At 32.8% G+C, this 21,019-nt stretch overlaps 1 long non-coding RNA gene across 1 annotated transcript; it reads right to left on the bottom strand.

Moving 5' to 3' along the window:
• Nucleotides 1-18,088: 18,088 nt before the first annotated feature.
• Nucleotides 18,089-19,415, bottom strand: LOC127150290 (uncharacterized). Its single transcript, XR_007822536.1, has 3 exons — nucleotides 19,092-19,415; nucleotides 18,884-18,999; nucleotides 18,089-18,296 (listed from the first exon to the last, which is right to left on the bottom strand). It is a non-coding gene; the product is annotated as an uncharacterized LOC127150290 (long non-coding RNA).
• Between the last annotated feature and the right edge of the window lie 1,604 nt (nucleotides 19,416-21,019).

The following is a 21,019-nucleotide window of genomic DNA, read 5'->3' as shown; positions in this document are numbered from 1 at the left end:
TTTGTCATAAAAATAATCTGAACACACCTTAAAAATTTTGAAAGATGGATTACCTAACTGAGGAAAGAACGCTTAGATACTAGGTTGATAGTGTTGTGATGTCGAACGAACCATTGCAACGTCAGCCTAACATCCCCAGGGATCCATAGTTTTTAGTGATGTTATCATATGTTTCTTTTTGATATTGTAGCAATTTCATATAGCGTTTTAGCTTTTGCCTTCTAGTAGTATTGTGAAAAATCAAGCCTTGTCTTTGCAATACTGTTTTAGGGTGCTTTTACCGTCTAATATCGCGAAATATCTAAGGCTTGTCGTTGCAATACTATTTCAGGATATTTTAATCATTTTCTTCCTTGGACTCCAAATGATCAATTTAAAGCTCAATTTTCACTCCCAATACTTAATTCTATCTCTTAGATGTTCAAAACCAACAAATCATAGAATACACATATTAAACATTAGAACAAACTCAAATTACACCGAGTAAGATAATACATTTTACGTGCTACGACCAACTAAAGTGACTCTAAGAATCATAATAAACCAGAACTAAAATATGTTTGAATCTTTTAGCTGTTTCCCCTCAAAATTTTGGAGAATTCATACCTTTTTGACGACACTTTAGAAGAAAGGACAATTAAAAAAGCATAACCAGAAACACATTTGCAAGTTATGACAAAACAAAAAGGGTAAAAGAAACTTGAAAATGTGAATACGAATCTATCTTACACAGCAAAATTAGACTAAAAAATATAAGAGATAAAACCACGGAATCTGGAATGCGATGGTCGGTTTGGTAGAAAGGAGCCATCGGTCATTCTAATTTTCAATAAGAAACCAAAAATGGATAAAGTTAACATTAAATGAAAGCAAACAGAATTCAACAAAGCGACAGAGAGAGAAAAAGAAGGTTCGTATTAATCACATAGATAAATGTAAAGGAGCCCCGTGATGATGAGACAGTAACATACATCATTTGTGTTTTTTTGATGCTGGCATTGGTACCCGTGAACACTGAAGTCGATATGATTTTGTTGTTTTCTACCTCTTTTCTTCTTTGTTTTCAATGCCTTCACATCATATGCTAAAATATTCCCCTATTCTTCTCTTCTTCCTTGTCACTCACTCATTTACATTAATTTGTAATGTAAATGCTTCTTTACTTTGGAATGCTCTTGATTCTTCTATCATAACTGTTCTTTTTTGTTTTACATTTGGCTTAACCTTTAGGTCTTGCATGTTTTAATTTATGTAGCAAGGACTTTAATTTGGAATTGGAGCCGTGGATGCCGAAAATAATAATAATAATAAGAAGAAAAAATAATAACAAATTAAAATTGTACGCAAGACCATAAAAAAGATTAAGTATATTCAGACATTCAAGTTAGTCTTGTGTTTCTGAGTAGCTGCACAATAAAAATAGTAAGGTATTTAGATATATCTTCCACCAATTATCTTGATCTTTTATATAGAGTAGTAATTTGTAACTGATGTCTAAGCTTATAATTGTCCCTCTTAAATGAAAGAGTTCGTGATCATGCAGCGAAACTAATTGGATCTAATATCACCCTAATTACACCAAATCGAAGGATTAAACGTTCTATATTCCAAGCTTAGAAACAAAATTTTATGTTGAATCGGATTACGTAATTTTCTACGAACCACCATTAAGTCTTCTCTGCTATTTTTTAGGTATAGACTTTGATTGTGGAATCAAATGAATGATCAATTTAATAGAATTTTGAGTATACAATTTCCAACAAATTGCTAAGCATTCATCAAGTCTTTAATCCAATTAAAACTTCTGCATCTATAACCAGTTTACATGCAAAAGTTTTTGCACAATCAATTAGTAATTTCATCCAGCATTTGTTAATGGGATTTGTAGTTGAAGATGAAGCTAATAACACATCAAGCTGGGAGCACATTCATAATGCACCTTATGTTGGAAAATTCTAGTCATTTTGACTTTATAAATCCAATTATCTATTTTTCAAAAATCAATATTTTCCAACATTTATTTAATTAAATAATTTCTTTAATTAATATAATTAATTAATTTGAAATTATTTTAATTAAATAATAATAATAATATCTAATTATTTAAATGATTTAAATATTTTCTATTACAAATTTTGATAAAATCTAATTGACCTAATTCGAATCCCTATTTGAATATTTGGTATTTAATCTTATTTAAATACCATTTCTCTCTTAATTTGTAATCATTAATTACATTGAATATACTGGTTCAATCTTTAAATCAATTCGAACAATTCAAGTTTCTCGATTACACTGTTCTAGGTTTAATTTCGTAATGAGCTAGTAAAGAGACCTAATAAACCTACAAATTATGAATTTTACCGAGGTTAACCGACTAAACTCTTTTAACCTTAGTTAATTGACATTTGTTAACTAATTAATAGAACTATCCACTATAGCCCTTAGCTGCACTTTATTCGCTGTAGATACATTTATGTCCACTTGATATAACCATAATTAGTAAGTCAATCCTTCATAGGGTTGTTCGTAATTTCAGTTAGATCAAAATACCATTTTATCCTCGAAATTACATCTTGTTCCTTAAGCCTTAGCTAATTTTCTAATGAACAATTAATTTATGATCCAACCATTAAACTGAATCCTTCTAGAGTCAATAAGAAGGCGGGGCCCCTGTTCAAGACTTGAAGTCAACACTTAAGGAAACAACCTTTTTATTATCCCAAAAAGCGAGTAGAAGTGAGTTTCATCTTGAAACTTATGTCCTCAGTTATCCACCCACTTAATTTTGCCCTTGAAATGAGGGGTTTGTTGGGCTAATGTCGAGTCCTTACTTATGCAAATTTAAGGATAATCCAAAGTAAATAACATTTGATAGTTAGCTCAGAATTAAGGTCAAATTATCTAAGTTATTAAAGTCAAAATAGTCAGTTTTAAATAGTAAACAATGTTATAATGTAAAAGTGACTATTTCAGGTGTTATGAATTTTTTTTACATAGAATGCTCCCACTCGCATGTTTTTACATGAGTGATTTGGGGTTATATCACCTTACCAAATAGAAAGGGGCCACATCCATAGTGCCCCACGATAAGGCGCCTAACCCTATTCTCATATGATAAATTGTTTTAGACTATCTACTTGAACTTTATCCACTTTTATGCATTACATAAAGCTCAACTTTTATGCACTACATAAAGCTCAAGTACTCAAACTATAGTAAAGAACCCTTAGTTTATTCGATTCCGAGTTTATAACGAGCAAATCTTTTATTCAATAACAATTTATTGAACATTACCTAAATAAAAACTTTATTGAATAATATAATAGTTTAACATTCACATATATCGAGATTTAGGAAATAAATCCAACACTAAATATCTGGAATCATTGAGTTAACACTTAACTTCCAGTTACACTGTCCAAACAGTTTCCTACTCAATCTCTCAGAAGCCTTATGAATTCTCTAATCTCTCATAGGCACTACTACCCCAAAGGGTATTGTTCTCGGTGGGTTCTCCTCTTTTGAACTCATCTTAGGAGGGCTATGATGGAAAGCATACAAGCGCAGCGAAAACATGATCAAAAAATTACTTTATATGTATGCAACTAAACACTTTAGTGATTAACATGCTTAAGACTACCCTAATTACACTAATTAAGGTTAAAAGAAACTCTTTACCTTCAAAGCTCCTGATGCTCCAAATCTTTTCACAATCACGAATCCGGGACCACCACTAAAGTTGACCCGCTATACTTCGAACTAAGAACCGAGTTGTGGGACCCGTTAATTGAAGGAATTAGAGAAAGAGATGGAAATAGAAGGTGAAAAATAAAGCCAATTTGAGATTTGAGAGCACAAGTTTATTTGTAATTCAAAATTACAAAATTGCAAAAATCTTTTCTCAAGTTGAAAAAATGTCCCTTAAATAGACTCATGCAAAATTGCATGTAATTAGTTTATTAAAACTCAACAACTAGCATTCCACTAATAATTAATGGAATTAATCACCATTTCATTATCTCTTAGTGGGCTTGGTGTCATCACCATATGCTTCCACATAGCCCACTAAGAGTTAGTGAGATTATCCAACAAACTTTTGTCAATAGGCAAAATGGTCATTTGACCATTAAAGTCAAAGTCAAACTTTGACTTTTCAAGTCAAAAGTCAACTTTTTGACTTTTTACCATTTTGTCTGTCTTGACTAAATTTGACCTCTTGAGCATGAATCCGCATTCATTTTTCTGAAATTTAAATTACATTTGAATATAATATCGGTCAAAGTTTGACTTTCAAAGTCAAAAGTCAACACTTTGACTTTTTACAAATTTGACCTTTTCCAAAAATTTCGAGCTTCCAAATATGAATTCATATTTATATTTTTTAATATTTAAATCACATTTAAACTATAAAGCTCTATAACCGATGGCTATATCGTATATATTTTCGTCGATTTCTCTCTCTCTACTTAATTCTAATAATGCGAATTATTCCAACAAGTTGTTCTAAGTTAATTCCATATGAGCTAGTAGGGGAACCTAATGGACCTATAGATCATGGGCTCCAACAATCCAAGATTAACTGGCTAAACCCTTTTAGACCAAGCTAATCAACATTCGTTAACTAACGAGTCATTCCACTAAAGTCTCGTAGTTGCACTCCCCTTACCATAGGTATATTTTTGTCCATTTGATATAACCATGATCAGTTGTTAATCCTTCACAGGTTGTTCGTAATCTCGGCTGGGTCAAAATACTGTTTTACCCCCGAGACTACTTCTTGTTTCTTAAGTCCCATTGATCCACTATTGAACATTTAGTTTAAGGTCCAACCTATAAATCGAATCTCTCTCGGGCCAATGAGAGGACGGGATCCCTTGTTTAAGACTTGGATTCAGTCCTTAAGGGAACAACCTATCTACTAACCCTAAAGCGGATAGGTGTGAATTCCATATTGCACCCTATGTTCCTAGCCATCCACCCGGTCTTATTTGGCCAGCACCATTGAGCTGCCCTTACCTATGCAGATCTAAGGATAATACCGGTTGAACAGAAGTTCATAGTTAGCTCAAGATTAAGATTAAGTTACCTAGGTGATCATAATCGAAATAATCAGTTTATATAGTCAATGATGTTACAACTGAAAAATGACTATTTCATGGTTCTAGTCTTATGCAAACTCTTAACATAGGATGCCTCTACTCCCATGTCTCTACATGAACGATTCAGGATCACATTGTTTGTACTAACTACACAGTGGGCTGCATCCATAGTGTTCCCGAAATAAGGCGCCCAACCTTATTCATACACTATAAACCGTTTGGGCTATAAACTCGAACTTGATACACATTTATGTCTCTACATAAAATTCAAGTCTACACTAGATAGCCTTGGGACATTAGTTATTTGATTCAAGATTATAGTATTCTATTTTCACTAATAAGTTCTCAATAACTACTTTATTGAATAGAATATAATTTTAACTACAAACTACGAGTTTTAGGACATAAATTCCAACAGACTAAGACCTTCATTACAAATAGCTTCTCTTAGGAGGCTACACTCTCCCTTATGGGTAAGTTCACTTAGGAGGCTAGACTCTCTTTTATTGGTAGTTCCTATTTGAAGGATAGGTTCTCCCTTGAGGGCTCTTCTTTATAAATCCTTCTGATCCTATGAGCCTCTCTTAGAAGGTGAGACTTTCTCATTGCTAGTCCACTTGTTGTGAACATCTCTTAAGAGGCTAAAATTTTCCTTGTAAGCACTTCCCAACCTACAAATGGTCTTAGTGAGCTTTTTCTAAGCTCTCTTAGGCTCTTCCATGGGTTCTTTTTAGCTCTCTTCTAGGTTTTTCTTGAGCTATCTTCTAGACTCCTCTAAACTATCTCTTAGGATCCTTAAAGATTCTTTTGAGCTCTCTTCTAGGTTATTTTTAAGCTCTTCATGGGTACTTTGAGCTCTCTAAGCTCTCTCAAGCTCTTCCAAGACTCTTTTGAGCTCTCTTCAAGACTCCTTTGAACTTCTTTAATTTCAAACTCTTTCCTAGGCTCCAAAGCTCCTCCCAGGCTCTTTTGAAGTCTTAGTAAGCTCTCTAAACCGTCTTGGGCTCTCTCAAGATTCTTCTAATGTCACGCCCCACCCTCCAACTCATCTTCTTCCTCGTGTTGCGACACACAAACACGATCTGAGTAGCCCTAACGCCTCTAGACGAAATGCCAAAATGCTCAACTTAAATCCTGGCTTTATCTCCCTCATTTCATTTCCCCTTTCTCTCAATGAAAACCTTCAACCCTCCATCTTCACGTGTGTCGTCATTCTTTCTATCTCTACCGACCGTCATTCTCTCCATTTTCAGATGATTGATGCACAACCCACGACTGTCATTCTCTCCATCTCCATTTTTGGATGACCGACCACATAGAAACTAACGGTGACCCACGACTCTCTGACCCACTACGGACGACGACGACCCATGATTAACAAAATTGAATTTTTATTGCGTTTAAAGGTTTTTTACTCCTTACCAAATATGCATAACTTCGATATGTATCATAGCCTCACTATTTTCAGCCTTCACTACCTTCTGCATAAAGCTCCAGCCTGTAACCCCTTAGTCACTGCCCTCTACTTATTGCTCTTATCGTTCATCTAGTAGTGTTGCCATTGAAACCCTTTATCTCTAAATTTTCGCGTACTCAAGCTTTATTGTATCGCCATATAACACCGTCGCTCGCCGACGTTTGTTATGCTGTCGCCATCATGGGTTTGTCGTTGTCTGAATCAAAGCTCTCTGAAATCTTAGTTTTAGGTGTGTTTTTCTTGGGTTCTATAAAGTTTTGGTTGATATGTGAGAATTTTGTCTATTTTTTGCAGTAAACTTGTTGTCCGGAAGATAGGCTTGAAGTTATAAGGTTATTGAAGCTACTTTTCTATAATTACCAAGGTGATTGCAACAAGTTTGGGTAATACTTTTGTTTTTTTTTTCTTTTTGCTGTTTGAGGTATATATTGAATACCCATAACCTTTTAGCTTCAATTGATTGATACCCTTTGCATTTCAACTTTAGGTCGAGATTGATGATGTTTTTCGTTTTTATCTAGCAAGGTTTGTGATGAATTGATGGATTATCGATATGTTTTCCTTGAGTTCCTGTTTAAACTTGGGGGCACATGAGTTTTATTTGAATTTAATATTTTCTCGTTGTATCTAGATCTCTAGATTTGAGTTTTAGAGATGTTTAAAAGTTGAAAGTTTGTTGTCAATTAAGTTCGAGACCATTTTCATTATGATTTTGGTTTTATTGCTCGATTGAAGTTTTGAAGTGTTTTTGGATCTAACCATGTTTTGGGTATGGTGAATAGAAGTTTTTATAAGTTAATTTTGTCTTTTGGTTTGAAATCGTAAAAGTTTGAAGTTAAGTTTGTTTGTGTTTTATGTTAGAAGAGTAAATTGCTTGTTAATTTGAGCTTTGATTTCGATGTAAATGATCTTACTACTAGAACACTTAATGATAGATTGAGATTTGTTGTTGATAGGATATACTACTTTGCATGAATTTTAATGTGATGTTTGACTTATGTATGTGAGATTTGTATGCATGATGAACGGTTGAATGTTATAGAAACCATGACTCTATCTATTGTATAACCATGATTTAAACTTATAGAGGAGAAGACTATTCTTAAATTACTATCTGACGAAGTCTGGTTTTAGGAGAAATGGTGGTACATCGTCAAGTTATTTGGGATGGTTAAATGATTTTTTTCCCTCTTGAAATCTAAAATTTTTGGTAACAAATAAAAGCATTTTTAATGAAATATTTTTTAAGGAACTCTTGGGAAGTTGATCAAGAGGTGATGGGCTAAATCACTGATCACCTTGTGTAAGTTTGAAATTTGTAGAATCCAAGATGCATCCTAACAAATTTAGTATTATAATCATTTTTAAGAAAATATGATACATGTAAGTATTTTAATTAAAAGATATTTCAATTTTTCGTCATGTATGTGCCATTTTTCCTTTAATGATATGATGATTATTCTTCTCTTGATTTGGAATTAGGTAGCAATATGTTGAATGAGCGAGTGTTACTAACTCTTATGTAATTTTGAGCATAGTTTAGGTCACAAGTACTTGAGTTTTATGGAAATAGTAGTTTTATGCAATGTTTATAAGTTGTATGAGTTACCTAATTTGAAATATTGTAAAATTTTTTTGTCTCCCTAAGGTTAACATATTATAAGTATGGATAAATCATAGATGTCAAAGAGTAGATTATCTAAAGAGTTTGAGTTAGGTGTAGAGAACTTCATCAGATTTGGATTTTTCAAAATAAATAATACTTCTATATGTTTCCATTGTTCAAAGTGTGGAAATTGTCAAATACATAAAGCCAATGATATTGGAGATCATGTATAATTTAATGGCATTGATGAAAGTTAAAGATTTGGTTTTGGCATGGTGAAGAACTTCCTAATTCATCCTTCAACGGAAAATCATCTAGTGAATTTATGAAGAGAAGGATGTTGGAAATATAAAGAAAATGGTTGAAGTTGCTCATGAGCAGTATTCAAAGGATCCAAGTGATTTTGAGAAATTGCTTAATGATGCTGAGAAATCGTTATATGAAGGATGAAAAAGATTCACCAAATTGTCTACATTAGTGAAGTTGTGTAACTTAAAAGTTAGATATGGATGGAGTAACATTAGTTTCTTAGATCTAGTAAAAGCGTTAAAGACATTTTACCTTCTACTAATGAACACCCTTATACATGAATGTATGAAGCAAATAAAATGTTAGGTGCACTAGGAATGGAATATGAAAAGATTCATGCATGCCCTAATGATTGTTGCTTGTATCGAAAGGAATATTCCAGTACAATTGTGTGCCCTAAATACGGTGAGTTTAGGTGTAAATATGGTAAAGATGAAAATAAGAAAAAGAAAATATCTGCTAAAATAATGTAGTACTTTCCACCTATTCCACGATTTCAATGGATGTTCAAAAGTATTGAATGTGCTAAAAAATTAACTTGGCATGCTAATGAAAGAGAAATTGATGATAAATTACAGCACCCTACTGACTATCCAGTTTGGAAGTTAGTCGACACCAAGTAGCCAAATTTTAGTTCTGAACCTAGGAATCTTCGTTTAACATTATCAGCAGATGAAATAATTTCACATAGCGATATGAGCTCCAAGTAAAGTTGTTGGTCAGTTGTGATGGTGATTTATAATCTTTCCCCATGGTTGTGTATGAAACGAAATTTTATGATGTTATCAATATTGATTTTGGGTCCAAAGCAACTAGGGGATGACATTGGGTTATACTTAGAACCATTGATTAATGATTTAAAACTTTTGTGGGAAAGTGGTGTGTAATGTTATGATGCCTACAATGAGAAACTATTTAACCTAAGAACAGTTCTATTATGGACGATTAATGATTTTCCAACATATGAAAACCTTAGTGGATGTAATGTGAAAGGGTATAAGGCATGTCCAATCCTTTTCGTCATCAAAAGAAATCGTTTAATGGTCAGTGAGAACTTGGAAGTATTCTCGAATCTTTGTTGAGGAGGTTGTATTTGAAAAAACTAAAGATCAAAATAAACAAGAAAAAAAATGCTCTAAAGGAAGTACCAAAAGTTGTTGGAATAGGAGGGTTGCTTTTTTCGAGCTCCTCTATTAGAAGCTTCTTCATGTTAGACATTGTTTAGATGTGATGTATATTGAGAAAAACGTTTGCATGAATATTTTAGGTACACTTCTCGATATTCCAAAAAAACTAAGGATGATTTAAATGCTGAGGTGATTTAGCTAATTTAAAAATTTGACCTGAGCTCACTCCTATTAATGGGGATAAAAAAATATTCATTCCCCTTGTTTGTTATACTTTTACTAAGAAAGAAAAACGTTTTCTTTTGAATACGTTATTAGAAATAAAAGTTCCTTGGAGTTACTCTTCCAATGTTAAGGAATTTTGTGTTAATAAGAGATTTAAAATCGAATGGCCTAAAATCTCATGAATGTCATGTCCTTTTACAACAATTGCTCCTCGTTGCCATCAGATCTATGCTTCCAAAACATGTTCGATATGCTATAACTCGTTTGTGTCTTTTTTTTTTCAATTCTATATGTAATGAAGTTATAGATGTTATACAAGTATAGAAGCATCTCACTGTACACCTTGTTAGAGAAGTAAAACATTGTGGGCCCATTTATTTGGGATGGATGTATCCATTTGAAAGGTTTATGAAGGTTATAAAAAATGATGTGAGGGGAATTGGCATCGTCCAGAGGGTTGTATTACTGAAGGTTATATATTAGAAGAAGCTTTTGAGTATCGTTTAGAATTTTTATGTGGAGTAGATCCTATTGGACCTGGTTGTCAAAAGTTGAGAGACAATTCTGACAATTCAGAACTTGGTAGACCATTGTTAAGTGAAGTTACTAATATAACTAAATGAGAACTTTTACATCAAGCTCATCAAAATGTTTTGGAGAATATCGTTGATGTACAACCATATATAGAGTAAGTTCTTCTATCTATAATCCATTTATTTCATTGAAATTCATAAAATTTAAAGTAGTTACATTTCAACATCTTGTTGTACTTCACAAGAAAACATTTGATCACATTGCAACAACAACACTGAAGTAGATAAAAAAACAAAAAATAGATTCAAGATGAACACAACCGAACCTTCATATCTTGGTTAAGAGAAAAGGTATAACATGAAATTAGTTATTTAACATGATCCTTTCTCGTTTATATTCTAATTGTCCAAGTCGTTGTGACTTAGGTTGGAACGAAACTTGCAATGAAAGATGTTAAGGTTTCAGATAACTTGCAGCGGATTGCTTATCGCCCTCATCCAATTGTGACTACTTACGATAGTTACATAAAATTTGCATAGAAAGTGATAAGGAAACAATAGGATCGAAGAAAGAGGAGAAAATATAGTCATAATATGTCAAGAAGAGGTTATGCGAACCTTGTCGAGGCTATGGTAATTAAGAATGTTATAGTATTTTACAGATATTCTTAAATTTAACTATGGTGTGCTTAATGATATGCAGAAAAAGGGTCCTTCCGACAAACAAGATTTTGGACGAGCTAATATGTGTAAAAAAGCTCGGATAAAAAAAAATAGAGGATACATGAATGAAGATATACAAAAAGTTGCCAATTAAATAGTAAGATTCTCAATGTTACATTTACATGAAATCACATGAATATATTTTTTACACATTATTGGTCATATTTAACTCCTTTTAAGATGAGATTTTGAATAACAATGTATATCCACTCTCTAAGAAAGACGAATCACCTAATGATGCGTTGACTCAAGCTTTGAGTACTCGAGAATATTGTGGTCAAGTACGTGGTGTGGGTGGTTTCATTACACCTGCTGTTTATTTTCACAAAGTAAAACCAAGAAAGACAAAAAATGTGGATACAACCCAACAAATCGTTGATGAAAATGAAGCACTTCGTAAACACATTTGAGAATTGGAAGAGAAAGTTCAAAACATGCCAACATCTGAGCATGGTAGTTTCTCCAAGAATAAAGTCTAGGAAAAGATAAAATTTTTGTTTGTAAAGTAAAGTTACAATATTAATTGTTTATCAAAGTGAAGTTATCATTTACTTGTGCTTTGAAAATTTGGATGGTTTTAGGAGAAAGTTTTAAAGAACTTGGCTAATGATACAAATTTAGAAAACATGGTAAAAGAGAAGAAAGGGATTGCTACTAGTGTACCAACAATATCAGTTACATCGAAGAAGAAGGTGATAGAAGAGGAGGAAGTGATTACTATTAGGCCACCTGTATTAAAAAATGAGAAAATGTGAAGGTGAGTTGTAAACAAACAATTTTACGTATATGAGTTTTTAGATTGTTACTTAATTGTGTTAGGTAAAAGCTTCAAGGCCGGTGACAAAGGAGGTGGAAGTTACTAGTGCACCATCCTATTTACCAATACAATTGAAGTATATTCTCAAATATCCTGAAAGTGTATTGGTTGATGTGTCTAGTTTTTTCTTTCAACTACCTCTTGAGTTATTTGATATATGTTGAAAGAGTTACATCTTGCAAGAAGATGTCATTGATTTTTACAACATGCGAAAAGTGAAATTTTTTATTAATGATGACGAAATTGGTATTAATGATGACGAAAGACTATAAAAAAGAAATGTACACAGAAAGACGGAGTCCTCCGGATAAATCCTCCGAACAGGGATCGATATAGAAGTTGACCACTACGTGGGGGGCACAGATCAGCTCTCCCTTCGCATCCCATTCATTGAGCTTGACCTGCGAGAAGAAAGGTGGTAGTTTATATCACGTAGGTAAATGTTACTTCTTTATGATATATATATTCACACTTTTTAATTAGTAATAAGTTAATGTGTGCAATTGATTCATTGTAGGTACTTATACTCACTCATTATTGATTTGAAGAAGGTTTCGAAGTATGATTTTGTATATTCATTTCTTATTTCAGCTGGCCATAGTACTCGAGAGATTCTTTATAGTAGATTAATGACTTTCAAACAAGATCAATTGGTTATTGCTCTTTATAATCCCGGGGAAGTATAATTTTTATCAATTCAAACTTGCATTAGTAGCAAAATACTAATTACATGGATATATATTTCATTTAATGATCACTGGTCATTAGTAGTCATTAATGCATATGATGATGTGGTGTACTATCTTGACTCATTGAGAACAAGCTCTCGAGAATATATCAAATACATAACGAATATGTAAGCTAACTCTATTTATGTTTCTTTTTTTTTATCGCTAAAAAAATTATTTCATTTTGATTTATACTATATTTTGGGAAATGTAGAGCCTTGACGATTTTTCAATCTTATAAGAATTTGAAAAAGATCAGAAAAACAATATTCTGGGAAGCGGTAAAGGTAAATATATTTATAAAATAATTTACAGTTTGATGAAGCACATAATATAATATGCACTGTTATTTGTTTGTGTGTTATAGTATCCTTTACAAGTAGGTACTGTTCAATCTGGATATTATGTCATGAGATATATGTGAGAAATTGTGACCAAGGACACAAGCATTATCACTTATGCAGTATGTTTTTATACTACTTACATTATAACGTTATAAATAATATAACATGACTAATTTTTACTTTTAACAAAGTGTCTACTCGACTTTTTATATTTTATAGATTGATACGAGAAGCTCGTACTCACAACTTGAATTGGATGAAGTATGAGCAGAGTGAGTTGAATTTTTAGCTCGGTACATATGATAGACACACCTAGATATAATCTTGTTAGTTTTGTAAATGGCTAACATATGGGAATGCTCATAACCTTTTTTGTGTAAATGTTTTGTTCATACTCATGACGCTTATATACATGAAGAAAAAGATGTAAGGGGACATACTTTAGTTTTTGTATGCCACACATGTTTTTGATTATATAAGATAACTATTATTATTGTTAATTTTGGAGTAGGCCATATATAGGAAATTTTAATTAGCTATATTGAATTGGAATTGTGTAATTGTTGATGACATTATTGAGAAAAATGAAATTATTGTTGGTTTACTTATTATACTAAACTATTTGCCCTTTTTTTTGTTGTGTAACTACTGGTTGGAGAGTTTATTTTGTTGATGGATATATCCATTGAAACGAATGTACGTATTGCAGGAAATGAGAAATGAGAAATTCATTATATTTAATATATTAATAAACGGTATACATGACGTTGGATACATGTTAAGATACTATGGAATCTAATGTACTATTTTACTTGACGGATAAATAGTGTCAACTATACAATTTTACTTGACATGTAAATAGTGTCAAGTATACAATTTTACTTGACATGCAAAAACTGTCAAACACAACATCTTACTTGACATGTAAAAGGTGTCAAGTATACGACCTTACTTGACACCTAAAAAGCGTGATATCTTACTTGACACGAAAATGACGTCAAGAAGTAGAATACTTGACGTTTTTTAGTGTCAAGTAATGCGATTATACTTGACAGTTGATTAATTGACGCTTTTTAAAACGTCAAGTATAGGTTTACTTGACACTGTATTAATGTCAAGTAATCCAATTTCCGTAGTAGTGTCTTAGACTCCTATGAGCTTCTCTTTGAGCTCTCTTCTAGCTCTTCTTGAGCTTATCTCACAAGTACCATTGAACTCTCTAAGCTCTCTTAAGCTTTGCCAGGACTCCTTTAAGCTATCCCCTAGACTATTAAACTTCTCTTGAACTCTCTCCTAGGGTTGTTTAAGGAAGACACCCTCTTAAGCTTCTCCTAAGCTCTACAAAGCTTACTCTCATAGGTCCATTGATTCCTCTCTAAGCTTTCTTAGCTTCTTTTGACTAGGCTAAATTCATCCACAACAAAAGCTAAAAATTAAATGCATAGTAACATTTAAAAAAAAATAGAAAATATAGAAAAATCTATTAGTGATAAACTCTATTCTTGATGACTTCTTTTAACAACGTGGTCTATCAAAATTTTTGAGAGTTAGGTCTAAATTTTGCTATATTGCAAACTCTTTTGTATTGTGCTATATTTAAAAATACTTTAGACATAATTGCTTTCTTTGCGATTATCTCATAAATCAATAACTTAATTGATATATATTTTTTTAAAAGTTCTCTCACATACCAAGACACAAATTTAAAAGTTTAAGACCTATTAATGTTAATGAACTAAATTTGTCTAAAAATTAGTATATACTCCTTTTTAAATTAATTTACATTAAGTATTATGTGTTTCATTGAAACAAGTCTTGATACTTTTCTTTCAATCTTTTTAATAAAATAGTTCAAATAGAATATAAAGATAGATCCACATTTGTTTTGTTAATCTAGAAATAGGCCATACTACAAATAAATTATAAAGATTTGATAGAAAATAATTACATAATATATTTAATTCAACATTAGTTCTAATCTTAAAAGGGAGATTATTGTAGATGATAAAACTTCTGAAAATATTTACAAAATAACAATAATATTTCAGATTTTATCAATGTTAAACACTACTAGATACTGATCAATATTTGTAAATATTTTGTTTAATTTTGCTATATTTGAAAATTCCCCTTCTTATAAACTACTTATTATTATAAAATAAGAAAAATATGAAAAACTTAAGAACAATGAAAGCAAAAAAAAAAAAAAAAAAAGTATAAGAGAAAAAAGTAGCGATAACAAATATCAAATTCGATTTTTGGCATGCATTAGAAATGCACCATAGATCTTTATTTATAAAGCATAGTATGATGTATGTTATAAAATGAATTCCAATGAGTGCATATGTTACAAAATGGAGTTTAATGGAGAAAGGAAGAGCACAGGTTTTACCTAAAGTGCAAACATCACAAAAATGTAATTTATTTATATTCAAAACGGGATATTTGGACCGTGAAAGAACAATTTTAATAACAGAAACATTAGGATGGCCTTGGCACTTATGCCAAATATCAACCTGATGCCTATGAGAAAATGGATAAACTGATGGTGATAAAGTGAAGACAACGCTCAACACTTGAGGAGAACTAGATGATGACACATTTTTCGTGGGATAGTATATGAAAGGGGATGATGTTGAATCGATAAAGACCTTCATAGAGCAACAATTGGAGAAGTGTTTGGCCAGTGAGACGATCCCACATAGCAAACAGATGGATGAAATTTGAAAAAGATATAATGAGCTTTTGCAAATTGAGAGACACTAATTAAGTTCTTTGTGGTAGTTGGAACATGGAGTAAATTATTTAAAACCAAGGATCGATTAGAGCCAATGAAAGATGGAAAGGAAGAAAAACTATAGTGAAGAATTTGCAAACTATAGCCATTTGTTGTATAAATTTGACTTTCGCCTCCATACTCAGATCCAATAGACAAGTTGTTGAAGTTATTGGTTAGGTGATCTGTGGTGCCAGAGTCAAGCTACCAATTGTTTTCCATATTCAAATTAGGGATACAACTATAGATGTCATAGGTGAAAAATCAGAATGATTAGTAGGCATTGGAGAAAAACCAAGGGAACAACTTGATTGAGCGGATGTTGTTCAAGGAGGTAAGTAATGAATGAAGCAACAAACAACAGTATATCCAAACTTGGTGCAAATTTGGCAAAAATTTGGCATTGAGAGGTTTGTTTCTATTGAATTGGCCACTACAATTAGATCGACCCCCACCACGTCCTCGTTGGTTATTAGTATTCGACTGATAAGAATTCTGTTGTTTGATTGGTTGATTAATGTCTTTTTCCAATCCTTGAGCAGTCAAGTTAGGCAACGACAAAGAGATTTCTGCACTGATGGTACACTCAATACAATATTCCTTAGTAAGCAATAATGTAGTAATGTCTTGTATAGAAGGAAAATTAGTACGAGTAGAGATAACAAATATCATAGATTCATATTCTGATCCAAATCCAACAAGAATATGACCATTAGGGGATATAGGTTTACTGAATAAAGCTAGAGCATCAACAAATTGTTTGATTTTCATGAAATATTCTTTCAAAGGCATGACCTATTTCTTTATGCTTTAAAGCTTACTCTTGAATTGCATCGCCTAAGCAAGACATCGTCTAAAATAAATTCCATAAAGATCGACCGATATATGCTTTGTGGAGTTGCAGTTGAGCATTTGGTTAAGAATATCCTCTTTCATCGAATCGAGTAACTAGGTAGAAATTAAACGATCTTGGTGTTTCCACTTCTGCAATTCTGGGTTTGGAATTTGAGTATTTTGTGATGAAGGCACGCCAGGGATGGCTAGGAGAGTTTTAGTCGTGACATTGATGAATTAAGATGGGGGTTCTAAGTGAGGATCAAGGTATTTTTCTAAATCATAACCTTCCAATGTACTTGAAATTTCCACAGAAAAAAGTTTTCATCGTTTAGCTCAGATTTCCAATTCCCACGTTGACGTTTGAGTGCTCATTTGAGCATAAAAAAAATGAGAAGAAGATAGGGAAGCATAAATGGTAGAGAGAAATAAAAAGGAATCCTTGTTGTTTGATAAGACTCTGATACCAACTCAAAAATAAGATAGCATCGTAGAGGAAGAAGTATTGGGAAGAGAACCCTAGTTTGCATATATATTTCCATGATTTTTGGAGTACAGTATTGCAAGTGTATGTAGAAAGTTTGGGAGGAAAAACTTTTACCCTACACTCACCCATATGAGAGTATACCTCAAATATCATAAAATAACTCTTATAATTTGGGCTTTATACACAAAAGGAATAAAGAATAAAAGAGCTAAAATGGGCTTGTTAATGGGCTGCCTTAACAAGGTTTATAAAATTTGGTAACCTTAGTTACTTATGGATATCTACATTAAATATATATTTATAATAATTTCCTTTAAATATCCATATTATATAAAATAAATGTCTCATTAAAACTTTACTAAGAAAAACCCTATGGAAAAAAAACTCAGTAAAGTAAAAAACAGTACATCATTTTTATATACTTTAATAATTGCTTCGTTTAAAAACCTTACTAGGGAAATTCAATGGAAAAAATCATAGTTAAGAGAAAAGAGTGGTATTTCTAATATCTTCATGAATACACATCACTTGAGTTCTCGCACTTGTCACATTTCAATGTTATGTGTTGAAGAAATTTGTTGTTGTAGGTACTACCTTCGTAAATAAGTTTATCAAAATTGTCTTTTGGAGAAATTTGTTGAACATTGATATCATTATTTCTTCAAAGTTATTTGTGGAGAAGTGTTTTGGTGAGATATTCTTTGTTATATCTCCTTTTATATAGTCTCCTTTAATTTAGGCTATACATACATTATTAGTTTCAAAGAATATCGTTGGTAAATTTTTGTTCAATAGTGGATTAGTGAGATTTAAAGAGCAAGATGTAGTCTTGGGTGTAAAATAATATTTTGACCCAGTCGAGGTTACGAATTGTAATGAGCCAACTTTTATAACTAAGCTAAGGTCATTAGTTAAACCCAAAGACCAATAGTTTAAACATACAAGATTATAAAAACTGTTTCAAACATAAACATCAAAGAAAATTTTAATTTGAGCCCTGTTTCAAACAAAATGAAAGTTCAAAATATTTATGTTTTGAGTCACCCTGAAATAAACAATCCTTCTACACAATAAATTCATTTCAATTGGCAGAATTCAAACAAAGAAAACAATAAAACGGTAAGCAAAAGCATTTTAAAAGATAATCCCACATGGTGTTCATGAGTCCTTCTTATCCCTCGTCGGTTTGCCTCTTGTATTACCTTTGTCTGAAAATTTTAAACATGAAAGGTTGAGTATAAAAGTATACTCAGTAAGAGACCTACTACTAGTTCCGTAAGGGGTAAAAACTATTAACTTTCTATTGGAGGTATCCTGCATCATAACAGTCTTGTAATGCTATAGGATGTACATAATCAATCTAGTGATCTCAAAGGATGCACATATGAGTATAGTGACCCCAAATGGTGCATATATCAGTCTAGTGACCTCGAAAGATGCACAACATGTGGTGATCCGTAAGACATAATGCCTGCAAGGTATAATACCACATAGATAAAACTAATAGTTTTCCCTTAATCCATTATAAATAGTCCAAGACAGTCACATCAAAGCACAATTAAAACTTTCAACAATACTCCTTCTCTTCACATAACAAGCCAAAATAAACATGCTAGTGCATGTCACAGTTCAGCCAATAGTATAAGCCATCAATACATTTTAAACTACGCATAACAGTCAAACCATCTCAATTCAGTCAATAGTATAAACCATTAATACACTCTAAACAACACATAACACACTCAGTCAATACATTCCAACTTCAATATAAGGTCTAGTAGTAGAAATCTCTTACCTCAACTTATTTTTTTTCCAATTTAGCTTACTCAAAAACGATGTTGAATTCAACTCAACCCTTGATGATCAAATCTAAGTTGCTTCAAGAGTTTCCAAATAGTCCTTAAAGAGAATCTAAAATATCTTTAGTTTAGAGCCATTAGTTGAACGTTAATGGGTGAAAGAAAACCCACAAAAATGTCACATTAAAAGTCAAATAATCTCACCAATCGAGACAACAACGTGCGACGACAATTAGTTAGAAAAGCATCGGCGATCAGAGGACGAACAGAGACAGATTGGAGGTGGAGAAAGATGTCGACTCGGTGTCGCTTTCCGGAATGTGAAACAGAAAAGAAAACGGTCGAAGGGTACGAACGAAGATGCAGAGTGTGACTCAACTTAGTGTTTCGACTACAACAAAGGAGAGATGATGAACGAAGACTCGACGTGCGAACGAAGAAGAACTCAAATGGCTTCATCAAATGGCAGCGACAAGAAGAAAAGAAAAGAAAGAGAAAAAATACTTCGAGAGGCGGCACCGGATAAATATGAAGAAGAAGAAGAAAAGTTGAAATTGTTTTCACGCCTTTCAAAGACCTTTTTATAATAATAATAATAATAATAATAATAATAATAATAGTATTATTATTATTATTATTATTATTATTATTATTATTTTCTTTTTCTTTTTCTAATTTTCTTTTCCTTTTCTAGACAAAATCTTTGTAACGACCCAACTTTCCGGACTAAACTGAGGTCACTACTCAGTACTAAGACTCGACCACCAAAACACACAAACTCATAAAGGACCGGTTACGATTCATTAAAAACGTTTTATAATATTACAAAAGCAGTTTCGGGCCCTATTTTAAATCGCAGTCACGAGAGTTTCAAAATACAGTACTCAAATCATCAAACACAACTCACAAAACCAAATATTCTAACCGTGACTCGATATGACAATGAAAATAGAGAGTAACAAAAATACATCAGCGGAAGCACAAAGAAAACCAGACGCGTCCATATGGCCTTCATGCATCCTTCTTGCCTCTCGTCGGTCTGCCCCTCGCTGTACCCTTACCTGAAAAGTTAAAGAGGAGAAAGGGTGAGTATAAAATATACCCAGTAAGGGACCCACTACTGGGCCCGATAGGAAATAACAGTGAACTTCCTATTCAGGGGTACCCTACTTAAACAGTCTAGTGGTTCCGTAGAATGCACACATCAGTCTCGTGATCTCGAAGGATGCACGTATCAGTCTAGTGATCCCGAAGGATACACGTATCAATCTAGTGACCCCGAAGGATACACCTATTAGTCTAGTGATCCCGAAGGATACACATATCAGTAAGGTACACTACCCCATAGATGAAGCTAACTGTTACCCCTCAGTCCATACTAAACCGTCTACAACAGTCACACTCCGACTACGTTCATATTACAATTTCGTCATAGACTTCGTCAGTCTGATAGTATGGGTTTAAACAACCATATCCTCAGTTGCTATATGTGTTTCCAATTCACACATCATTGTGATATTCTTTAGATCCAGTCAACCAGTCAAATCAGAATCGGACTCACAGTCCTTCGACGACATAACTCCATAACCAATATCAAGACAATAGACTACCACATACATAACCTTAAGACTTTTAAGTCCATCTACATATAATTCCAGTTCGCAACATAGCCTATTAACATAACTACTGTACACAGAACATCCGGGCATCGGTGTCTATCCGTAAACAACTCATTTCACACGATGACACACAAGCTACCACTAGCGATCACGCTACCTTTAATCAGACAAGAGCATATAAGTGATATGTATTAGTCAAACATGCATCAATTCATTCAGTACAGTTTCTAACGTATAATCCCCTTTGGATTACTACGTTTCCAGCCTCGACCCGAGGTCCAGTAGTAGGAAATCCCTTACTTGAAACTTGGTTATGCACCTCGATCGAGTCCACGCTCAACGAATCCACCTAACGAAAACACAAGGGTTTTAAACGACGATACTAGTAAAAGTCACCTTTTAAATCTTTCGAAACAACAAACGTTGGCTTACCCGAGTAAAGGGAGCTATCCCCAAATAAACTTGCCGTGGGACCCGAGAACTTGAGTGTCAAATCCCTAATACCTTAAAGGA

Source organism: Cucumis melo, chromosome 7, assembly GCF_025177605.1.
Source record: "Cucumis melo cultivar AY chromosome 7, USDA_Cmelo_AY_1.0, whole genome shotgun sequence".
Taxonomy (NCBI): Eukaryota; Viridiplantae; Streptophyta; class Magnoliopsida; order Cucurbitales; family Cucurbitaceae; genus Cucumis; species Cucumis melo.
Note: the sequence above shows the minus strand (reverse complement) of the source record. Positions and strands in the feature narration are given on the sequence as shown.